This window comes from Tursiops truncatus, chromosome 4 (genome assembly GCF_011762595.2).
Source record: "Tursiops truncatus isolate mTurTru1 chromosome 4, mTurTru1.mat.Y, whole genome shotgun sequence".
Lineage (NCBI taxonomy): Eukaryota > Metazoa > Chordata > Mammalia > Artiodactyla > Delphinidae > Tursiops > Tursiops truncatus.
Window position 1 is genome coordinate 23,370,742 of NC_047037.1, and position 21,983 is coordinate 23,392,724.

The window sequence follows — 21,983 nt, forward strand, 5'->3', positions numbered from 1 at the left end:
GCAGTTAGAAGCAAAGAACTGGACGGATATACAGCAACATGAGTATAACTTTAAAAATTAAGGGAGATCTAGAGAGCAATTTGCATAGAAATTTAAAATACAGATACACACAGAAAAACATACAGATTTTACAAAGATACAGACCTATTGGAGGACATATAGGAAACATACAAGAGTGAGTGCCTATGTCGGGGACTGAAAATAATAAGGGGAAAATAAAATTAAATTAAGGCTAAAGTTTTAAATAGTACAATGAGTTAGTATGCCACGAATTGAAGAGTATAATTATATCAGCTCTCAACACTTGTTGTCCAAAAAGAAAGAAAGGAAAAATGACACTGGATATCTCAAATTCACATTTTCACTAGATGGTTAACATATTGTCATGGTGGAGGCCTTCCTGGCACTGAGCAAACTCATCGTTTATGGATAAGTTATGCATCAACTTGCTGATAACTTCCTAAGTATGATACAACTCCTAGGCTTTAAGTTATGTGAATAATCAAGAACTCATGACAGGAGGTGAGCTGAAGTTCTACAAGACTAACTGAGCTCCATTTTGATCATTTTTTTTTTTTTTTTGGCGGTACGCGGGCCTCTCACTGTTGTGGCCTCTCCCATCGCGGAGCACAGGCTCTGGACGCGCAGGCTCAGCGGCCATGGCTCACGGGCCCAGCCGCTCCGTGGCATGTGGGATCTTCCTGGACCGGGGCACGAACCCGTGTCCCCTACATCAGCAGGCGGACTCTCAACCACTGCGCCACCAGGGAAGCCCATTTTGATCATTTTAAGTAATCAACAATTTTGTCAACATTCTTAATGTAGAATCTACAGTCTTCCTTCCTGAACTGGACACAGAACATTGGCATATCTCTCTTTGGCCTGATAGAGCAATTGTTACCACTTAACTCCCTCTCGGATAATGGGGAGTGTCCAAGACTCTAACTGTTGACCGACATTAGCCCCTCTCAGGTTAGTAGGTGATGGTAGAGATGACATTTCAGCCACAGATGGTTCAGTTGTTGAAGCTTCTCCTCCATTTTGTTATCTTACAGTGATGCTGTCCTGCTCCTTTCTTAAGCCATTCATTACAAATGGCCAAAGGCATTGTTACATGGCTTCATCATAAACTCAATATGCAAGATCAAAGAATGGGAAAGATCTCCATGAATTTCAGTGCTAACACAGAGGTATAATTTGGCAAGAGTGACATTAACACCCACAGCAGGCTTTGATGGTCCTATGGTAACTTAAACCTCTGAATGGTAGCTGGTTGTTGCAGACAATGGATGCACCACTCATATCCCTTCAAGAAAGGACTCCTGCCCAGCTGCAAAGCCTGTGATTAGTAGAGAGCCTCTAGCTTTTATGTCCTTTAGGACCTCCCTTAAGCATTACCCTCAAGGTCTCACTCTAGCCAGGAAAGACACCAGTCAATGATTAAGCAAGGCAGTGGGGCCTTGCCATTTCTGCCCAGTGTGAGACTTCTCTAAAAGGCAGTCTCTGCTCAAAAATCCCCCCACTGAATTAGCAGAGTTTTCTCAGTTCTGCATAGTTATCTGATGCCTCCCATCTGCCAAACCCTATTTCTTCTCCTTTTATTTTGATAAGTGTTTTTCCCCCACCAAAATCTTGAAAACTTCTAACTTCACCTCAGATCTGCTTCCTGGAGAATCCTATTTGGGACAAGGGTGGTGCTGATGAAAGTGTCATTTACATATTTTCATATTTCTGGGGAACTTGGTAAGACTCTATCAGAGGGGAAGTCTGAAAAAAATCCTAAAATCATATTAAAATGTGTGTATGCATATGTGAATTTTTCTAAAGACATCTTAGCATTTAAAAAGAGTCTTGAGATTTTTCTTGTTTTTGAGGAAGGCCCGTATCACTATGAACTTCCCTCTTAGAACTGCTTTTGTTGCATCCCATAGATTTTATAAGGTTGTGTTTTCATTGTTGTTTGTCTCAAGGTATTTCCTGATTTCATTGTTGACCCACCGGTTTTTAAGTAGCATTTGTTTAGTCTCCATGTGATAGTTTTTTTTCTCATTCTTTTTTTTTTTCCTGTAGTTGAAAAGATTCTTAAAGGTGTCTGTCACATAGACTGATGATTGTCAACCCTCCCAATATTCATCCTTACCTTCATTTTTAGCTGAAAACAGAAATGTCAGAATAAAGACTTCCCTATCCACCTTCACTTGCAGCAAGGCATCAACAGATGACCATGTTACTAAATAAGAAAAAGAGATTATCTCCATCCTCTTTCCATCAACATGATGGCTGGGGTTTGACCAGCCATCTTGGAATATGAGGTGGAAATCAAGTGTTGAAGATAACAGGAAAATAAATTAGAATCCTTGATGATCATGGAGATGACATTCTAGTTACAGATTGCTTAGGTTTACAGGAAAAATAACTACTACCTTGTTTAAGCCATAGTTATTTGACGTTTTGGTCACTTCCAGCTGAATTTAATCCTAACTGATCCAAGGTCCATGATACCAAAAAGGTTACAAACTATGCAATAATTACTTAAATTAATCTAATGGCCAAAGGCATTGTTACATGGCTTCATCATAAACTCAATATGCAAGATCAAAGAATGGGAAAGATCTCCATGAATTTCAGTGCTAACATAGAGGTATAATTTCTTGAGGTCAGAACTATCTCTTGTTGTACTATACTGTACAACACTATACCTGGCACCTCGTTGAAATTCAGTGTGTATTTTGATCTTGAAAAACATATGGTAAATATCTGAGCCGCATGTATTGTTGGGAGCTGCACGCTTTGGCCCAAATTTTTCCATTTAATTTGTTTCCAAATTGAATGAAAGTCTCTCAGGCTATAAATCCCAGGATGCAGGCTTTTGTCATCAAACTGTTGAATATGTCCCAAGATATCTATTTTAACCTCAGAATCTGGTCTGGTTCCAATATTATTTCAGGGTTGATTTAAACTGTATACAATTATCCAGCTTTTTAAAATGGAATTTCCTTTTTATAATGGAAAAGATGTTCCCTTTATTGCATCTCTGTACAACAACTGAGCAGATGACAAGCAGTCTGTTCCAAGGTAGGGCTTTGGCTGGGAAACTACCACACATTAATGAGTGACCCTTTTCTCTACACTGGCCAAATCACAATAGCCTAGGAATTCAAAAGAGCTTAAACAAGAATATTGAAAGTTGATATCTCATAATAATCACAACAAAGAACATTTGAAAGTTTCAAGTTTTGGTATTCACCCACATCTTATTCTCAATCTATTTCCCACTATCCCACTGAATATCAACTCCAGGTTACATATGAGGCTAAAAATCTCCCCAGTTTTCTACTGTTGAATCCACATATGCCATTAAGATAAAACAAGCTCAGTTTGAACCAAGAGTCTCTGGCTAGTTTTATATCTTATGGGGAAAATCTGAAATTTAAGTAAAGCAATCATTTCAGTAAAGGCTTTGGAAATGAGTACTTTTCCTTTTATGGCAAATTGTTCCAGTCACTTCTCTGTTCTCTGGCAAGTCTAAACGACAGCTTAACCGCTTTTGTACTTTGTTCAAATCTTGGATAAGAAAAGTTATTCAAGGACATAGATCTAATGCTTGAAGTTCCAGCACTTTCCCCAGAATGAATTACAACCTCTGCAAGATGCAGAAAGAAAGTTACAACCCCTAATGTCTTAACTTCCTTCCATGCCACCCTGGTCACCACAAAAGCCTCTTGAGGCTGGCAGGCTGTGTCAGCAAAGTCTCACAAGTTTCTGCCTGTGCTGACTCTGCCTGAGGATTCTAACAGGGCAGCCATCCCAGAGCCTCGTCAGTTGTGTCATGTTTGGCTGCGGTTCATCCTGTGCTGACACAGACTTGAAGATGTGTCAGCCGTGGCAATGTTGGCTTCTTGGAGTCTCACATGGTGCTTGTGACCAGGCTGCAGAAATTGCCAAAGAAAGCCTTGCACATCAGTTATAATTTTAAAGAGAGGGAGAGAAAATTGCACAGAACTGCTTAAGCAGGCCACACCCTTGGAGAAGCAGCGTGGAGCCCGGCTGACTGGGTTTGAATCCCAGCTCTGTCATTATTCCCTGTGTGATCCTAAATAAGTTACTTAAGTTACTTGCCTCTCCATGCCTTCCTTTCCTGATCTGTAAAGTGAGGATCATAGGACCTAACTCTTAGGTCTATTATGAAGACCAAAGGAGTGAAAATTTGTAAAGCAGCTGGAACAATGCCTAGCACATGGTAAGAATTACATAAATGTGTGGGACTAACATATACACACTACTATATATAAAATAGATAACCAACAAGGACCTACTGTATAGCACAGGAAACTATACTGAATATTTTGTAATAACTTATAAGGGAAAAGAATCTGAAAAAGAATATATGTGTGTGTGTGTGTGTGTGTGTGTGTGTGTGTGTGTGTGTGTGTGTGTGTGTGGTGTATAACTGAATCACTTTGCTATACACCTGAAACTAACACAACATTGTAAATCAACTATACTCCAATTTAAATAAATAACTTATAAGTAAATACATTTTTGTTTGTTTCACCCATTAGAAGATGCATCCGAGTCCTAGTTTCTTACACAGAAATGGGCCTTTAAATTCTTGTATGGCTTCTCATAAGATTTCAGTCCTGTTTTGAATTCCCAATATAAAATGCATCTCACATAAATAAGAGCCAGTGTAGCTCATTTCAGCTGATTTCTACAGTACCATCAATGAACAAGGCACTGGGCTTTGCAGAGTGTGGCATGGCAGGTGAGCCACGATGCCCGCCCTCAAGGACATTATAACCTACTAGGAGGAATAAGAAATGATATGATCTTAATCAAGTCACTTAACCTCTCTCTCTGAGCTTGGTTATGCATGTCCCTGTTTATAATTACTCTCAGAGGTATCTTCCAGCTTTAACAATTTATAAACCAAATAACTTAAAAGGCTGAAAGCAATAAACTACAGGAGAAATACAAAGTATTATGAGGGCCCACAGGACGGAAGATTATTTGTTAATGTTTCTCCAGGTTTACTTATCATATTACACACTGTCTCACCTTAAATTGTTGGTCCTTCTGTACTAATTCAAATTGTTTAAGGCATGGTGATTAGGCCTGGGAAGTATTCTTTAGTACAAACCAGTACAATTTAAATCATGAGGTATTTTCAATTTTTAATTCCAGAGCTTTCAGTTATAGAGTTTATGGAGCAGAAGTTCTTTTCTTAACAGTGACAGGGAACGTTTTGCACCTGGCCTAAGCCATACAGGTCTCTACCTTAGGGAGTCTACATTGCTCTGACTCTGGCTCTCGCCAACTTATGCAAGAGCTCTGGCCCACGGTAAACTCCCTGTCTGGGGCATCCTCAGGCAGGGTCTCACATGTGCTCGACCTCCAGCCTACCCACCACTGTCCAGGCTGCTCCCGCAGACACTGCTGTTAATCTGCTCAGCTTTGCTCCTTAGACTATCTGCTGTGCTTATCGGGATATAGCCGTCTCCCCGTACTCAGCTGGGACCAGCATCTTCAAGGCATAATGTTCACTGCGATGCTAATAACAGTTTCACCAAACACCCAGGCTGCCTTGTGTTGCCTCCACCTGGAGGACCCCTCCCTGGAGGTCCCTCAGACGCCACAGTCCCACACAGGTGCGCTCCTGGTCTGCCAGGTATCAAAGTTTGTGTTCATTATAGCACAATGGGAGGAAATCGGCGCTCTCACTCATGTGAAAAACTATTAGAATGGTCCCCAAAAGGAATGTGTCTTGGGTCCAAAATAGTTACAGAGTTCTTTTGGGTGTTAGTTACACCTTGCTCTTCCCCTCAAGGACCCAAACATGCTGTCAGTGATTCGGGGATAATCAGCACCCTGCACTAGCTGGGGGTACCCTTCCAACGGGAAAGCCCTCGCCAGCAGGCCCAGCTGGCCTTGACAGGCTTCTCGCTTTAGGATGAGACCTCCCTGGGAAGGCCCTTCCCTCTGCACACAGGCCTCTGTCAGGACATTCACCAGTTCCCCCACACGCCTAGATGTTTCTTAAACTTGGCAGTGAACACAGGTTAAGTCCTTTACCAAGCATCTCCTCAATCCTCAGGAAATAGCCTTGAAATGATATTGCTCAAGCTTTGAGAGGAATACTTGATATAAGTCAAATCTTCAGGTAAACCTCTAGAGAGGCAGCTGGACAAACTTAAGAGGAAAGAAAAACGTAAAGGAAGTGTGGCATCTTGCTAGTTATTCGTCCAAAATCCATTCTGCCCTTCTTCCAAATTATGAGAGCTTAGTAGGGCTTGCGTTTGCCCAGCCAGGACAAAATTACCCAAGCTCCCTTGCATCCAGGAAGCACCACATGGCTGAGTTCTCGCCAACTGGACATGAGTGAAAGTGAGGTGGGTAACACTTGTGCCATTTGCTTAAAATGCAATCTATACTTCCCTCCCCCTCCCCCCACACTGAGAGTAACCAAGCTTCAACCAAGGGAAAATGAAGCAAAGATGCGGAAAGGAAGGAAGGAAGGAGGGGAGGGAGGGAGGAGGGATGGAGAGAGAAAAAAAGAGTTACTTTCTTAAGCTCCAGAGTCTGTAGACTGAGATGAATACCTACCACAATTGCTTGTTTAGAGACAATGTTAACAATACTGTATCATATACTTGAAAGTTGCCAAAAGAGTAGATCTTAAATATTTTCACCACACACACAAAGGTAATTACATGAGGTGATGGAGCTGTTATCCATATACTGTAATAATTTTACAATATATATGTGTGGCATATGTATATTGTACACCTTAAATTTACACGTTATATGTCAATTAAATCTCAGTAAAACTGGAGGGGAGAAAAGAGACAATGGTGGAGGCACACAAGCAAGATCAACAACATTAGTGTAAGGATATCTCTTGAGAGAAGAAAACCTCTTTCCCTGTGAGCTGAATATTTACGCTATTGGTTCTCAAACTTCATGTGAGTGTGAATCACCTGGGAAATTTGTTAATATAGATTCAGAAATTCCATCCCCTAGGATTCTGATTTCAGTCAGTCTTTGGTGGAAGGCCGCCACCACAGCTGCAACATCAAACACCCAAATATACTTTCAATGGCTGGAAATAATAGGATCATTTATTATCTCCCAGCCAAGCTTTACTTCTAAGATGCTCTTGTGAGAAAATAACATTTCCTATATTTTCTTATAAAAAGTATTTTCGACAGAGTATGAATTATTATTTCAATATTTTTACCATTTGCTTGTTTACAGTTCTTCTTAGGATCAAAACTACAAAGAAATGTCATTCAATCATCTCCCCAAACTGTTCTACATTCCTAATTATAGAAGCCTAATTATGAGGTTCCCTCCACCTCTCTCTGCCTCAATGACCAAATGATTCATGGAAAATAAAACTGTGTGATGTTTAAGACCTTTTGATATTAGAACCATGATAATATGATATTAGTCCATATTAGAACCAGAGACTTGACAAATCATAAGCTTCCTATCTAACCACTTACTTTGGTACAACTTATTTATAACTCATTAATAAAGATATGCTGCTGATTCGGTACTTGTCTCAACTTCTAACATTCATGGTAGAGTAGATTTAAGCCATCACTCACCCAAGGCAGGGTCCTACAAGTTACCTCGACCAGGCTTTCTCAAAGTGTGGTACCTAGAGCAGCAACAGCAGCAGCAGCATCACCTGGAAATGTGTTCGAAATGCAAATTAAGCCCCAGCCCAAACTACTAGGGGTCTTTTCAGGTAGTTCTGTGGCTCAGGAGAGTCTGACAGCCTCACCCTAGACTCCTCTCTCTTTTCTGCTTTTTCTGAACAGTAAGCATAACCCATCACTGTACTTCCCTATTTTTCACGTCAGTCCCATTCTTTCCCATATCCCAGTCCAATCCCTTATCATATTTCACCCACGCTATGGAAGAAGCCTCTGTATGGTTTCCCTATCTTTAATCTTTGCTCCTTCTGCAACCAGCCTTCACTAAGAGTCAAGAGCTAGCCTTCCAAATGCTAATTTGCACATGAATTTTCCTAACTAAAGTTCTTCAAATGCCTGCAGAATAAAATCCAAACGCCTTAACTTGCTGTCATAAAAGCCCTTTATTATCTGGCCCGCCTTCAAGGCCGTGTACCTTGAAAAGCAACACTCCTTTCCCCATTCTCATGTCTCTTGACCCTTGCATATATTGTTCCCTATGCTTGATATGAATTACTTAAACCGGAAACTTGGATATATAAAATAATATTATTCTCATCTATTTACTAAAGCAGATTTTCTTCTTAATCTTCCTCACTCCAATTACTGCCCTCATCTTATGCACAATGTACAGCAAAGCAAAATTCTATTTATTCATATAGACTCAGTAAAGTCTCACTTCCTCTGAGCAGCCTCCCATGATCACTCGCAGCAGATTCAGTTGCTGTGTCCTTTTAGCTCCAATGCACTCTCTAAAAGAGCTAAGGCCTCTCCTGGACCATTACAGTGTATAAATATGATGTTCTTTCTATTAAGTACAGGGACGATGTCTTGTTCCTCTCCAGCACCTTTGGACCACAGTACATGGTCCAAAGACACTAAATGATATTGTTGATTGGTAAAACCAATGAATGAAGGAAGGAATAAATGAATATCAAACAATATGTGGTAAGGAAAATAGCTTGGGCCTTGAAGTCATTTACAACCTGGATTTCTATTTTCTGCTATATTATTTTCCAGGTGGCAAACCAGTGGCCAGCAAGAAAATATTTTCCAAGGATGTGTCTTATTTGGTCAGCACAGTATTTTAAAACAATTTAAGTGATTTGAGTTGAGTCATGTACCCCCTCTCCAGTATCTAGTCCCCACCATCCATTTTTGTCTTGCTTCTACCAGACTCACACATTCATGTTACCATCTGGGCTCATGAAGGCATGTGAGTCAGCCACCAGCCTTATCTGCTTTTCTGGACCTTGATTCTCAGCTCCTATTTCTCAGCTATAGCTCTTGCACTCCATCCCAATTGCTGCCCAAGTCCTCCCCTTCACCTCCCACTGGTAGCCTTAGATAAGGTATGTATACATTCCAGAACCCTCAGCATCTCTTTGGCACTCACCTTGGGCCTCTCTGGCTGAGTTTTTAAATCCACTCTTTCTCTAATTTGATGCCTTCTCACGGTCCCAGTTCAGGGTTCTCTTATCCTCCAAGGCATGTAGGGTGATCTTTAGGGCACAAACACCAGCTCTGACACATTCAAACCGGGTGACCTTGGAAGAGTATTTCTAAGCCTCAGTTTCCTCATCTGTAAATGGAAAATCACAGCTTCCTTGTAGATTTGCTGGAAGAATTAAATAATGAGAAGGAAGAAGTTAAAACTTTGAACGTATAGTTTTGGCAAACTACAAGGTCTTTATTAAACTCTCTCTTCTACAAGTTGGTTAAACCAACACTAGCTCCAATAGCATAACTAAAGAGGTATTTATTAGTGAGCTGCTCTCGTGTGTTAGTCTGTTAAAATACATTATTCGATGAATCGTTACAGAACAACAATCATAAACTGAGTTAAGTACTATTAGTCCCATTTTACATAAAAGGAAATTGAAGCTCAGAAAAGTTAACATGTTTGCCCATCATAATAAATGTTGTACATCAGTAAGGAATGCTTTTGGCTACAAGCAATGAAAGTTTTTTTTTTTTTTTATCACATTATAAGGAATCAGAAAGCTGATAACCCCAGGATTGGGTCAGTGATTCAACCAGATAGGGGTGCAGGTCGGAGTCCTGGCATCTTCTTGTTCTCTGCTTCTTGGTCAGAAGATAACTACAACCATTTTATCCATTTACAGATGCAATACAGGAAGAAGTTGGGCTGGTGGCAAAAAAGAAAATGACTTTCTCCTCATGTTGTTCTGTCTTTTTTAGGAAAACATTTCCTAGAAATGCCCTGGAGCCTTCCCCTTACAGCTTAGTGGACAGAACTGGGACATACAACTTCTTTGGAAGAGAGTCTGGGGAAGCTGGAACCTTACTTTCTCAGCTGCTCTGTGGGAAGTTGGGGAGAGGAAAGGAAGCTGGGAAAGGCAGTTGGGTGAGCCAAACACGTGTCTGCCACAGGTGGATTGGGAGAACAAGGATTCCATGCAAGCCTGTTAGGTTTCAAAGGCTACATCCCTGTCTCTAGTCTATACTATATCTTGTTACATGAATGTAAACTATTTTATAGGAATTTAACATGTTAGTAAGAAAAATCCAAACTGTTTCTATTTCCATTCTGAACTCTTTCAAAAAAAAGCCTGATTTCTCTCTCTGGTGACCTATGATAAAAATGGCATGTTATAAAGAAACCATTGTACCTTTACGGAATAGAGATACGAACTTTCTTGAAAATATGTTTTCCCTTTGATATCAAAAATATAAGTGATGTTATAAAGCAGGAGTCATCAAATTGACAACTGACTTCAGATAAATTTAAATTGGAGGAGGATGGATTCTATGCTTTTAAAAGATCCATTTTATATTTTTGATCATAAATTCATGTAACCTAGGTAACATGTTTCCACTACATCTTTCAACCAAATATGTCTTCAACATTTTCAAATTTCAGCCAGAATCTTATTCCAAAGGGTTTTTGTGTTTGTTTGAAGACTACAGTTGCATTTCAATTTATTTTAGCAATCCACTGACATTTATCAAAATGTGACTATATAGAAGACTAGAATATTTCAATCAAAATTTTTAAAGATACACATTTACTTATTAAATCAATTTCACTTTTGAAATTTAATTCAAATCCAAGTTTTATTTCAGTTAAAATTGCTAGTCACTCAGTTTTGCAGGAAATAATTGTATTTGATTTATTAAAGGCAAAAAGAAATGAATGTCTGTTTATCTAAACATTAGCAAAGAGGTTAGGTTAATTACTTTAGGACATAAGAGAACAACCTCCTCTTTTAGTCTAAAAACTCACCATGATTAACTATACTAGTTGTCAATGACGGAGTAGTTTCTCTGGTTTAGTATTTCCCATTTTGATTTATGGAATCACCTTTTCTCTGTTATGAATATATAAGGAAGGGGTGGATTAGAAATATTGTGCTCAGATTCGTCATCTAAAAACAAGACGTTTATATTATAAAAGAACACTAAAGCAATTTTATCTGCAGGGGTGCTAAAAACTCTGCCATTAAAGAAATAAAAAACCTTCAAGTATCTGATAGAAACAGTTTATACTGGAGATGGTTACAAAATACTGACTGAATGCCAAGTATGATTAGATTATTGACCTCAGAACTGCCTGATGAACGGTACTAGTATAAGGCTGCATTCATTAAAACTGCATTCAGCTCTTTGCAACAGAAAACCAACTAAAAGTAGCCTCACTATATAAGAGTGTATTGTTTCACACAACCAGAAGTTGAGAAAAAGCAGTCTAGGGCTGGAATGGCACCTGAGTGATGTCATCAGGGGCCCAGATCCCCAAATCTTAATGTACAGGCCTTCATCCTCATGGTCACAAGGTAGCAGTTTTGGCTGCCAGGTAATCAGTCTCATTCCAGGTAGGATGAAGAAGGAAGGGAGGTGTGAGGTCTGACCAGTAGTCCTAGGAACACCACTGTGAAATTTTATAACATAATTTTAAGACCATCAATTCTAGTCCCCTAATTTTTTCTAGTGAAAAAGAAAAAACCTCAAATGCTTTGTGAGATCAAATGGCTTTCCCTAGGTGGCCCAGCTAGTTATACTTAGAACAAGAATAAGTCCTTTTAGTCCTTGGGCTAATGTCATTTCTATTGTACCCGCTCCCCCCCACCCCAAACTTTCTGGCTATTGGGTAGGCTTCCTTTGGAATGCTAAATAATGATGGCACTGGAGACCACGCTATATCCTGAAGGAGAAAGGTAAGGAGAAGGTTGGGTCACTGACTTATGAGAACTTTTACCATATGGCTACCAGACCAGCAGAGCATCCTCCTCTATGACCCCATCCTTCTCTATCATCCAAAGAATCAGCTCTTGGCTCCTTGGCATCAAAAGACAGAGCATAAAGAGATCTTGAAGAGAGCAGCGATCACAATTATGATGACCATGGTGGCGAAGGTGGTGGAGATTATATGGTGAAGGGAGTGGGAGATGAGGAAAGAGGAGGAACGAGGATCCAATTCATTTGAACATGGAAAGGTTCTTAGTGTCTATTTTTCTTAGCTTTGTGCACCACATCAAAGCACAGAGACGAACGCAAAGGTCTTATGTGACATCCATTACTACATAAACAGAGAAGAGAGCTCATAATTATCATTGAAATTATACAGGTGGCCTAATACTTTAACCACTGCCAAGCAGATTAAGTAGTTCTGGTTTGACTGAGATGAGTACTGAATTCTTGTTGTCAAAGTAACTGGGTCACGCAGCCCAATGGGATGACTATCGTCTGAGAGTGGAGCCATGTAGTCAGAATTCTACTTGAAGAGGCGGAAACCCATCCTGCTATGTGTGACGGCAGATGGCCTCAGCATGCCTTCATGCTTGGTCAAATGTTATTAATCTATGACCAAAGAAGCAGGTGGCAACCGGAGACCGCATGATTTCCTTCACAAGTCACCCGAGCCACAGAAAAGCATGAATTGTATCAACGTGTTAGACTCTCCATACTGCTTATTTTTAATAATTGTACTTTTTAAGCAAATGGAAATGAGGAACTGACATTTTATCACCGTTTTCCTGATGTCTATGAAGGGCTCCATAGAATATTTAAGTGAATAATTCCTCACTCAAAGACTCACTGTTCAAACATAATTCTAAAATAGGACATTAACTCCACATTTAAAGAAAAATTCATTAAATCTGAGTAGTTCATTGCCATGAAAGGCATGTGATTATATTTTATAGCATGAATAGGAGTTTCCCCAGTATAAAGCATTCAGCCAAACATTTTGCAGATTAACATGCATTAGAAATGCAAATTATTCTAAATCAAAGACTATTTCCTTTGTGGTTCACTTCTGTGCAGCCCTAGATATCACCCTAGGGCCTGATACATCAATATCTCCCTGAATCTTCCTGGAGGAAGGGTCCTAATAGGCCTCAGCAGTTCACACTGGTATATTTCTTAAAGCAGTTAAAATACCAGCATCGCAAATTAAAACCTTAAATTTATTACCTACAGTTATTAAAATGCCATTGTCAGATGTTACTCAGCAACATCCCAACAGCTTTCCTTTCATATTTTTATTTGTATTACTTAAAGCCATTTAAAAACAAAATCCCATGTCAATTTATCTTTGTGTTTAGATTGGTGGTCTAGCTTAAAAAGAAAAAGCAGAAAAAAAACCAAACAAACCCTCAATCCCTTTACAAATGAAAATTGCCTTCTTGTGTTCTGAACTAATTTAATCTGAATTGTTACCTCTGCAGAAGTTGCATTCCAAAGAGAGAAATCTCATCCCAAGAGCTACAGGGTTATCTTACTGATGCGTCTGGTGCCCTAATTCATGAGACTCTGAAACTCTGGACTTACCACTCATAGCTCACGGCCAGCAGCGGCTCCCTTTTATTCAATAAATTCTGCAGTGGCAAAGCAATATGATAATAAGCTCAACCCAGAGAAGCGTCCAAGATAAATACCGAGCGACGACATAAACCTTTAGGAATTGGAAAGGAGCAGCTGTTGGAGATCACGGGAAACTTCCTGGAGTTGAAGTTTGGGAGGTAGGAGGGAGGGGAGTTGGAGAGACAGCACCTTTATTTCACCCAGTTTGCAAAGGGAAAACATAGCCTTCCAAAGCAAACAGCTCTGAGTCTTAAGTGTAACGTGTTTTTTTTCCCATGTGCATGATGCCCCAAATCTGTTTGTGTTTCAGACTCACCTCTGCAAAAAGAAACACGTGGTTGTTAAACTTTTATATTTGGAGCAAAATACTGAATGCTCTCTTAGATGAATCCACCCAATATCTGTTTCTCTGTTATGTATCAACAGAAGGCTTCCACGTGGATGCCTTAGCTCACTTCTTTTCCTCTTCCCACACAGAGCAGCCTTATATTTGGGATTTAGAAACCAGGCCCTGGCAGGTGTTTTAAACAGTGTCAACACTTCTTCAGTCTATAGGGGATTAGTTCCCTGCACTCTGCCTCTATAAGCTTAGCTCATAACACAGGCAATTAGGAAACCCCATTTAACCAGATTGTGGTAAAAGATTCCATCATAATTTGCTTTCTAATCTCAACTGGATTGAAGGAGGACACATGGAAATCACTGTGAAAATTTTCCCCAAACCTAGACCTTGAATGAAGCGTCCCAGGCAAGTTTGTTCCTGCCTGAATGTTTGTTTCGTAGCCCTTGCTTGTTTCTGTCCAAATAAAGCTGTTGGACAGGTTTGTGTTTAAGAGCCTTGGTAAACTCCGCTCTTAGCAGCAATTCCAGCACCTACTAAAGATAATTCAGACCCTCACAAAGTGCACGTGAAGGTGAATAATTGCGATGTTTCCGCCTCCTGTAGGCAAGATAAACAACTTATCATTATCATTGATTAATTCCATGAAACTACTGAAAACATGATGAACTCGGAAGCAGCTTAGATATTAAGTTAGGAGATATGTGTTGTGCTTTAGCTACCAGGGTGAGGGTATTTTTCCCCCCCTTTTTAATTAAGGAAGTCTACATGCACCCATGAATTCAGGATAGTCAGGACTACAGGTCATGGTCTAGAATCATGTCTGTCCTCACCCTTGCCTGTCACTGCAGCTTACAGTAAAGGTGCCTTCAACAGAGAACGAGGAACTTAAGCAGACACCAGATGGGTCCAGCGCATCTAGGAGAGCAGATTATGTCCATTGGTTAACAGAAGATCAGTGAGGTTGTAAATATGATGGGAGGTGGCTGCTGAGAATTAGGATTGTTAAATCATCTGCCAGTTGCTGGTTCTGTAATCTCGGATGCGTCCTAAGTGAGGAAACTGCTAGTTTCCTCATCTGTGAAATGTGGACAACAATACCTTGTAAGCCTGTTGTCAGGAATAAATAAGCTGGTACACAATGTACTCAGCACGGTGTCTGCTTCACAGAGGGTGCTTTACAAACCTTATCTTCCCACTAAATCAGAGAACACTCCCTCCCTGTAGTAGGCTGAAAAACAAACCCTCCAAAAGCTATCCATATCCTAATGCCTGGAACCTGTATATGTAAAGTATTTGCTAAAAAGAGAAATATGATTAAGGATTTTGAGATGAGGAGATTTTCCTAGATTATCTGCGTGGGTCTTAAATCCAATCACAAGTATCCTTGTAAGAGAGAGGGAGAAGGAGACTATATACACAGAAGAGAAGGCAGCAATGGCCACAGAAGTAGAGATGGGAGTGATGCAGCCACAGCCAGGGAAAGCTGGCAGCCACCAAAAGCAGGAAGAGACAAGGAGGGATTCTTCCCTAGATCTCCTGGAGGGACGCAGTCCCGCTGACATCTAGATTTTGGCTAGTGAAACTGATTTCAGATTGTGGTCTCCAGGACTGTGAGAGAATAAATTTCTGCTGGTTTAAACCACTAAGTTTGTGGTGATTTGTTACAGAAGCTATTGGAAACTAATACCATCCCTAACTTCTTCAATGTCACACACTATGGTACCAAATAGTGTTCACCCTCCTTTTAAGGACACCAGCAATTCTTTTCACTGTCCACAAAGACAACCATCTTGTTTATGTCATGAAATGAAGCGCACTTTGGTTGGCACACCCAAATAAAAAATGTCTGTTTTCCCTTTAATTGCATACATTTCACCTCAAAGTAAAAAAGAAAACCCTGGGTAGTTTGTGATATACGACACCATAGGTTGTGCTGGTTAGGAGGCATTTATGCATGCTACACAACTGGATTCCAACTGTGAAAGCCCACCATTTGTTTGCCCCCAAGCCCTTCATCATTAGGGTAGCTCCAAAAGTACTCCAGAACCTCTGGTTGGGTGAGACAGGACCAGCTTGTCCTGGGGAGAAGAATGTATATTTTCTCCTAAATTGATATTTCTATAGTCATCAAAAACATTTGTTGAGATGATATTAAGTAATATAGCAGATGGTCTTCAGTGGTACATGGACACAGAGTTAGTCCCATTGCCTTTTCAACTCTCTTTCAATCCAATTCACATCAAGGAGGAAGTCTAATGGTATTTATATTGATTATGAACTCCTATTTTATGGCAAAGATTTCTCTTTTTTAACCATTTATGATGATCATACAAATGTTCCCCCTTAAACAAATGTATTTAAGTAAACATAGTGAATCAACCTAAACAAAAGTATTCAATAAATAACACTACAGGTGGTCATAGTGAAAACTGTCCTCCAATGCTTAAAGTTTAGGACATACCACCCTATAAAGATAGAAACTTCTATAAAGTCCATGAAGGACTGCACCCAACCCCAAAGTTTCCCAGACCATAATAAGTCAACTAATATCAAACCTTAACCCCAGGTCTGTCTAGGCTCCAAACTGCTCTCAAGGAGTTCCAGTAGATTCTGCCTGAGAATCCCAAAGTGTGATTGAGTGCTTCTTTTCACCTGGGAAGCACCCTGGGCATTCATAACATCCTGCTGAGTCAGGCTCTGGCTCATCTGAACTGCACTGTCCACCCACTCCCTGGACCATCTCCTTAACAGTCAAGAGAGTCTTTGTCGAGGACAAATCTATACAATTCTTAAGTTAAGCAACTGTCTTATATGATCTTACTATTCCCTATCCTTCCAAAAATAGAAAGGTAATTGGCTCTCACATTAGCCATCAGAATAAACTGGGTGGCGTAGAACACCATTGTGTTCTAATGATCACTTTAAAAGAAAAATGCAGTTCAGTAACCTTAAATAATTTGAGTCATGTAATTACAGTAATTTTCACATAGAAAACAAAACAAAAGCACTTAGATAATTTTGGTTGAGTCATACTTCACTCTAGTTAGTGGAAAATGATAATAATATGTCTAGGGTTTATTTTTCCCCCCATGTATGATGACAAAGCTATACTCCAGTACCTTTAATGTGCAGAAAAAGAAAATTACTTCAGTCTTTTGGGTACTTACATTACATTCACATGTGCAGGAAAATTTTTCTACCTTACCTCCTCTATAACAGATTCAGCTTCCCTCCTGAGCCCCGCCCACATGACGGCAGAGAAAATAACTAGATTTTACTGCGATAGAGTAACCCCAGGCCAAGCCCATCACTGATCAGCTTAGGTCACACAATCATGTTTTGGTAAAGGCTGTTCTTTACCCTTCTCCGTTCCTTCCTCAAGTTGGCAGTGGTTATATAACAGAGGATGACATGCTCTTGGAGCAGCAGGCATGTCATATACATATTTGTACTCCTTGTGCAACTCTCCTTATCACCGAGCCTTCTAGCATCTCCTATTGAATAGTAAAGATTAGTCCATCACTTAACTGCCTCTTCATTTGATCAGGATTACACAGGTTTCTCTAGTTGATTCTTGTTGGTGTTCGGGGCATCCTGAGGTCTGGCCCAGGCAGTTTGTCCTATAGACCCTGGTTATAGGACCACTCCACTCTGAACAATGACCGTCACCCAGGATATGACACCAGATTGTCTGTTTTCAGATCACTGCTTACTATCTGTGACCTTAGGCAAGAAACTGAATATCTTTGTGCCTGGGTTTCCACATCTATAAAGTGGGAGGGGGATAATAGTATCTACCTCTCAGAGTTTCTCAAAGGATGAATTAATAAAGGTGAAATACTTTGAGCAGTGGCTAGCACCTACAAGTGCTATATAAGTAGTTCTTACCATGACTGTCACTGCTGTGCTAGGAAGGTGTGCAGCCAGATCGCTTACTTCCACCTCCCGCGGGAGCTTGTGAGGACCTCCAGATTCTATTCAGATCACACACCAGCCAAAGGCAGCTCAAAGGGCTAACCTCGGTGGTCTTCCCATGCTATGTTATGGGGCATTCTCAGTTGTGAGGAGATCCAGGTCAGCACGATGGCAAGCTGTGAGGCAGCCTTCTCTTAGAATCCCAGAATGAATCAAGGGGAAACTCTGCCCACGTCATTCCCTTTGGTTTGTCTAATCCCCGTGCCCAGGCCAAAGCCAAAGAAAGGAGCTGGGCTCAGTCTCACTTGTCTCTCTCATCTCTCGCCCTCTTCCTCCTCCAACTATCCTTCTGAATGAAACTCTCTTAGGAGCTTTTCTGTTACTTTTCTCTCCTGTCTTCCTTCCCTTGCACCACACCTTCCTCTTCCAGACTCTAGCTTTTTTGGACATGACACAGTGGTGGACAGAGTGGAGGAGAACTTACCAACGAAGAGACGCACATCAGGAAGCTTTCAAAAATATCATACGTATCTTACACTAGCTTATAACCTAAAAAACAGCAAGAATTGTCTTCCAGTACTCAGTGATGGAAGAAGAAAAGTAAAAACAGCCATATTGGATTGAGAGTAGCATTCAGAGAAGTAGTGGAAATTTACTGTATTTCAGCTCATGGAAGTGATTTCCTGAAGAGAAGCCTTCCAGCCTCTCCTTCAATGATATTTGGAGGAGGAGGAAACCTTTTAAGTCGAAATAAAGTGTGTTTCCAGGTAATTATAAACTAAGATTTTCTGGGAAAATTGACCATAAGATGGATCTTTCAAAACTACAGTGAACAAAACAGGAGACACAGTACCTTAATGAAAAACAACCTGAAGTCAGGGTTCTTTTCTTTTTAAAAAAAATTTTTTGGCCATGCCCTGTGGCACGGCGAAGCTTGAGGGATCTCAGTTCCCCGACCAGGGATCAAACCCACATCCTCTGCAGTGGAAGCACAGAGTCCTAACCACTGGACAGCCAGGGAAGTCCCTCGTGTTCTTTACAGACACTGTCAGCAGGAAATGCCAATTTCTAGAGCTCTTGATGAGTAAGCTTTTTTTTTTTTTAAATGTAATGCCAAAAAAAAAAAAAGTCCTGAAAAAGGAGAATCACTTGGCTCTTTGCAGAGGTCTCCTGTGAAATATAAAGGTAAGACACACACAGAGGTTCAGGATCTGCCTAGTCAACGCTCTGACAATACCAAGAAGCAAAGCATGCTGTTCTACTACAAGGGAAGTGCTTTGGGACTTCCCCAGGCTACTCCTACTAAAGTATAAAAACAGAGAATATGCCATAGAATATATAAATCTAGAAATACAGACATCTCCAGACTTAATAACTGTAAATCACCATGAGAACCACTTGTCAACAAGCTGCAGTGTCTCCTAGTAATCAGACGACTGCTGATTGCTTCAGGTATAAACTGTCTTGTCTCTTCTATTAACACTGAAGCCATAAGCACATTATTTCATTTTCAGAGGCCTTATGTGTGTGTCCACGCACATGATGAAAAGGTTAAACTGGCTCAGAGTCGGAAAGAAAACTTTGGTAACTCTAATTGTGTTGCCCATTTCTGTCTGCAAGGTCATTCATTAGCTGCAATTTTATGAAAGCGGCAGGCCTAACTCATTAAAGCTATTGGTGTTTTTTAAATGGAAATGGTTCATAAGAGTTTAACAGAAGAAAAAAGCCCTGGAGGCATGCAGAAGTTTCTTCATTAAAAGAAAATTAACCCTGAATTTGGAGCACTGTGATTTAATGAGCAATGGTAATGCTTGCCCAAAATATACAAGATCAAAAAGGTACCATATGGCTTGATTATAGGCAGTAATTAGGATAGAATTGGGAAGGAATGAAATCATAGAATTTTAGACCTGGAAGAGTTGGAACAGGTCATTTCATCTAATCTGTCGAGTTTCTGCCTCCCAACCACCCGCATCCCTTTCTCCCCACACACATTTTACAGATGAGGCAACCGAGTACCAGAAAAATTAAATTTCTTTCTCTAGGTTACATATTTATTAAAACTGAAAGTCCACATTCCCAATTCAAAATACAGGAAAAGGCAAAAGAAATTCTAGTGTAAATGACAATCCAGAACAAAAAAAATTGTATTATATAAGATAAAGATGCTAATACCCTTAATATGTAAAGAATTCTCTACTAATCAATAAAAAAGTTAAACAGCTTAAGGGAAAATAAAGGACATTAATAGACAACTTAATGAAGAATTCATAGGAATTCTTGATAAATGTTCAATCTTAATAGAATGTAAAAAAATGCAGTTTGAGACAATAAAACCGCATGTTCAACTATCGACTGATAAAGACTTTTTTTAAGGTTAATATTCAGTATTCCTGAGGGTTAATGAAAGGAGTCCCTTTATATGCTGCTGATAGTCATGAAAACGGTGCATACTTTCTGAACAGCAATATGTCAAAATCCTTAAAAATATTTCTGTCCTTTGACCTATTAACTCAATTTCTAACCACTTATCTTAAGGAATCACTTAGAGATGTACACCAATAATTATGTAAAAGGATGTTTATTGCAGTGTCATAGCAGTGAAGAGTTGGAATCTAAAAATCAATCTAAAATCCAGTAATAGGGAAAAGACAGTCTCTTCAATAAGTGGTACTGGGAAAACTGGACAGCCACATGTAAAAGAATGAAATTAGAACATTCTCTAACACCATACACAAAAATAAACTCAAAATGGATTAAAGACCTAAATGTAAGACCGGATACTATAAAACTCTTAGAGGAAAACATAGGCAGAACACACTTTGACATAAACTGCAGCAATATCTTTCTGTATCCACCTCCTAGAGTAATGAAAATAAAAACAAAAATAAACAAATGGGACCTAATGAAACTTAAAAGCTTTTGCACAGCAAAGGAAACCATAAACAAAATGAAAAACAACCCACGGAATGGGAGAAAATATTTGGAAACGATGCAACTGACAAAGGATTAATCTCCAAAATATACAAACAGCTCATGCAGCTCAATATCAAAAAAAAAACCCCAATCAAAAAATGGGCAAAAGATCTAAATAGACATTTCTCCAAAGAAGGCATAGAGATGGCCAAAAAGTACATAAAAGGTGCTCAACATCAGTAATTATTAGAGAAATGCAAGTCAAAACTACAATGAGGTATCACCTCATACCGGTCAGAATGGCCATCATCAAAAAGTCTACAAATGATAAATGATGGAGAGGGTGTGGAGAAAAGGGAACCCTCCTACACTGTTGCTGGAAATGTAAATTGGTACAGCCACTATGGAGAATAGTACGGAGGTTCCTTAAAAAACTAAAAACAGAGCTACCATATGATCCAGCAATCTCACTCCTGAGCATATATATGGAGAAATACGTAATTTGAAAAGATACATGCACCCCAATGTTCACTGCAGCGCTATTTACAATAGCCAAGACATGGAAGCAACCTAAATGTCCATCAACAGGTGAATGGATAAAGAGGATGTGGTACATATATACAATAGAATATTACTCAGCCATAAAAGGAAAGCAATTGTGCCATTTGCAGAGGCGTGGATAGACCTAGAGACTGTCCTACGGAGTGAAGTACGTCAGAAAGAGAAAAACAAATATAATATGGTATCACTTATATGTGGAATCGTAAAAAAAAGTGATACAAATGAACTTATTTACAAACCAGAAACAGACTCACAGACTTAGAAAACAAACTTATGGTTACCAGAGGGGAAAGGCAGGGGAGTGATAAATTAGGAGGCTGGGATTAACATATACACACTACTGTATATAAAATAATCAACAAGGACCTACTGTATAGCACAGGAACTCCACTCTATATTTTATAATAACCTATATGGGAAAAGAATCTGAAAAAGAATATATATATATATATATATATATATATGTATATATAAAACTGAATCACTTTGCTGTACACCTGAAACTAACACAACATTGTAAATCAACTATACTCCAAAATAAAATAAAAATTTTAAAAGAAGTCCAGCAATAGGGATTGAGCAAATACATTTTTGTATATTTGTATATTTTCAATTGACTACTACCCAGTAACCATGTTATATGACAAAGTACATTTAGTGTCATAAAAATGTTTATAAAAATATCAGGTTATAGAAGAAAAGTACAGTGTGATTTAATAAAC

The 21,983-nt window shown here is 39.5% G+C and overlaps 1 long non-coding RNA gene across 1 annotated transcript in view; it reads right to left on the minus strand.

The window, feature by feature from the left end:
• Window positions 1–21,983, minus strand: part of LOC109549842 (uncharacterized) — a 298,308-nt gene that overhangs the window by 248,457 nt on the left and 27,868 nt on the right. Inside the window, exons 2-3 of the long non-coding RNA XR_002176206.3 lie at window positions 9,097–9,318; window positions 7,611–7,693 (exon numbers count right to left, since the gene is read on the minus strand). This is a non-coding gene — a long non-coding RNA (uncharacterized lncRNA). The remainder of the gene's footprint in view (window positions 1–7,610; window positions 7,694–9,096; window positions 9,319–21,983) is intronic.